Raw genomic sequence first — 3,505 nt, forward strand, 5'->3', positions numbered from 1 at the left:
GCAGTCATTGTGCATGCTAAGCAAGGTTTACCACTGAGCCACATCCCTAGTTCTGTTGTTGTTGTTGTTGTTGTTTCATTTTTGTTTTTGTTTTTTGAGATAGGGCCTTGCTATGTAGCCCAGATTATTTTGGTTTTTTGTCTTGCCTCTGCCTTCTAACTTCTGGGATTATAAACCTACATCACTGTGCTCGGTGTGTGCGTGTGCGTGTGCGTGTGCGCGTGCGTGTGCGCGTGCGCGTGCGCGTGCGCGTGCGCGTGCGTGTGCGACTTACAATGCACTTCTGACAGTATGTATACAAATCTGTATACAGTAGTCAACTCCGAGAGATACCTAACAGGTGTATTAGTTGCTGTTCTGTTGCTGGGGCAAAGCACCACGACCCAAGGCAGCCCAAGGCAACTTGTAGAAGGAAAGGTTTATTTGGGCTTACAGTTCTTAAGGGTTTAGGAATCCATGGTGGCAGGACGGTGGCAGGCATGGTGGCATGAATAGAAGCCAAGACCTCACATTTTGAACCACAAGCAGGAAGCCGAGAGGGTAAACTACTAGTGGTTCAAGTCTTTCAACACCCCAAGTCCAACTCCAATACCGTACTTCCTCCAAACAAAGCCACACTTCCTTATCCTCCTCAAACAGCACTACCCATCACCCTCGGAACCAAGTATTCAAATCCCTGAGCTTATGGGGGGGGGGTCTCGTTCAAACCCCAACAACTGGTGAACAAATACCGAGAACAAGAGACTGGAGTCAGCCCTAAAGAGGGTATTAAATCCCACCCCAAAGCTCAGGGAACAACAAGGAAGAAGAGGCAAAAAGAGTGTAAGAGCCGGGCATTCTGGGTAATGGTCTGTTTACTTCCTGCGGCTGTGGAGCCAGTATTATCGTAGCGGTGGGAATGGCCCTGGAGACGGTGCGGAAGGACCTGCGGCATCTGCGAGTTTGTTTGCTGTGCTCGTTAGTCAAGACTATAGACTAGTTTGAATGTGACCGGTGTGACAATTGCGATGCATACCTACAAGTGAAGGGCAATAGAGAGATGGTATATGACTGCACCAGCTCTTCATTTGATGGAAATCATCGCGATGAGTGCTGGGTCTCCAAGTGGCAACGCGTCTGTAACTTTAAGCCAGGTGTATGTGCTGGGTCAGTCACTGGTTGCCTGCCCCAAGGAATCGGGCGGGAGCTGAAAAGTCGAGGAGTGGCTTGCAAATCCAGAGGCTCAGCAATAAAGACCTAGCTAGGTGCAGGCCATAGTGTCTTGTTTTCTACTTCTGTACTTGTTTACTTGTAGAACTAAACAGATGGGACCCCAAAGACTCCCTGCCTTCCGTCTCAGGATCAGCAGACTCCCGTGAAGGCAGCACATCCGGCCTTAACTCACCTCACTTTCTCTGACCACTGGTGAAGTGGGAGTGTCTGGGTGGATTCTCAGAGGCTATATCAGGAGAGTAAGACGCTGATGTCCCACCTCTGTTCAGGGTTTTGCCTTTGTCCATGGGCAGGACTTTGATTCAAATGTCAATAAAATGAACCTTTGGAACATACTTAAAGGGTACTAAGGCCCATGCCTTGTGTTCTTTTTTCCTTTCACGATTGGGCCTCACTTTTCTGGTGAGCTCTGAGGCAGCTCAGCTGAGGTCCTCTCTCTGGCCTGCCTTTGAGGGGTACGGCTGTCTGCTGTGCTTGCTGCTGTATTATGGGAAGACCGATGTCCTGAGGCAATGGAACCAAGCTGACTGGAAGTCCAGTGTCCTGTCCTCTCTCCCTGGTGTACCTCCTTTGAAGGAATCCAAGGCTCCTTGGTGACTTTACCCTTGACCGTCTTTCATCTTTCACTTCCCTTTCTTCCTTTGTCTCTTTTCTTTGCTCTTTTGTACCTTTTCCAATTGATCTGGGTTTTTGACTTTCCGTGGAAAACAGGCCCTCCTCTGGCTAAGCAGGGAGCTGTGGGTAATGCCACATTGGCCAAAATGTATTGTTTTTATAATAAAACATTTACCCCATATATTCTCACTTTAAAAAAAAAAGAGAGAGAGCATGGAAGAACCAGAGGTCTGGAGGAATGTTGTGGCATGCTGTCTTGTGGAAATGTGGCTGTGGCCACACAGCCGCTGAGGTTACCTACGTAAGATTGACAGGAGATGAAGCCAGCCAAAATTCTGACACAGATGTTGGCATTAAGGGAGCTATTAGCAGTTGATAGTTGCTGGGGGAGGTAGAACCACTCCATTTTGAAAATGTAGGCATGGATAGGTCTCCCATGCTCCAGTGGAACCCCCTCCCCCCTGCCCCGTGCATATATGGTGCATATATGGTCAAAAGGTGCTTACAGCAGAGTCCTGAGAAGAATTTCCATTAGTGTCTTGGATACTCATTTGGCCGAGCATTTCAGCTGCAGCTCCTTTTATATCCAGTCATCCCTCATTAGTCCTTAAGCCTTACCCACCAGGACTGCCTAGAGCTTCTTACCACAGGGCCCACTCTTCCAGATAGCCGCTTCTGGGAATAAGAGTCTTACATTCGCTCCTCGGGCACGAGGCCTGCTTTCTGGACTCGACTCTACCCTGTGCCCATAGGCTGCTCTGAGTATCCTGGGCATGAGGTGGCTCCCAATCCTTCTAATCCCTCAATTTCAGCAGACATTTATGAATCTCTTCAAGCTACCCCCAATAAAGATTCCCCACTGGGTTGAGGTGAGGAAGACATCTGCTTGGTCCTCCAGGGTTCAGTGCTCAGTGTTTCTACTCCAAAACCTTCTTCTTGTTCTTATCTCTTTTGACCCTTTTGATACTTCAGTGAGGAGGTTTAAAAGTCAAAGACTGGGTCTTGGTCTGATGTTTGAAATGTAGTCGTTGGGATATGTTGGTTTCTTGTATCCCAACCTCTAATTTAACTTAAATTGCATGACACATACAAATGGTGATGGGTCAAAAGTAGTAATGAGGGGAAAGCTGATGAGGGAGAATTGTTTTAGAGAGAAGCAGAGGCTTCTCTTCCATTGAGATATGGGAGAATGTAGAAAGACCTTCTTACACTGAAGGAGGCAGGCTGGGATGGTTAGTTTAAAATTTTAATCAAAAATTTCTTTGACACCTTTATACATATGTTTAATGTTTTCAGATTTTGCTTGCTGCCCCTCCTTTGTCTTCCACCCCTGTCAGCCCCCTCCTCATTCTCTCTATAGGGTTACTGTATATGACTGTCCTCTGACACATCTTTGGGAGGTCAGCTATGCCTGCTTGCAAAAGATCATCCCAGTTAGGCTTGTTTATGTTTCCCCTTACAAATAGGAAGAGAGGGTCACAGAACCCCCACATGAGTATCCAGCTGCTATATGACACAATCCTCTGTGTACAGTGCTGCCTTAATTGCACATGGCCTTGAGGGGTACGCTAGAGTATACAGGCTTGGGGGGATAGGTGAGGGGTGCTCCATCTGTGGCTATAGGGAAGCCTTCATCCCTTCTGGTGTAGCCTTTTTGGGAAAGCATCCATGTTTCAGT

General features: G+C 47.6%; 1 pseudogene; it reads left to right on the forward strand.

Annotated features, from left to right (window-relative positions):
• Positions 1–499: 499 nt before the first annotated feature.
• Positions 500–1,547, forward strand: Supt4h1-ps2 (SPT4 homolog, DSIF elongation factor subunit, pseudogene 2; annotated as a pseudogene).
• The last annotated feature ends 1,958 nt before the right edge of the window (positions 1,548–3,505 follow it).

Source organism: Rattus norvegicus, chromosome 4 (genome assembly GCF_036323735.1).
Source record: "Rattus norvegicus strain BN/NHsdMcwi chromosome 4, GRCr8, whole genome shotgun sequence".
NCBI lineage: Eukaryota > Metazoa > Chordata > Mammalia > Rodentia > Muridae > Rattus > Rattus norvegicus.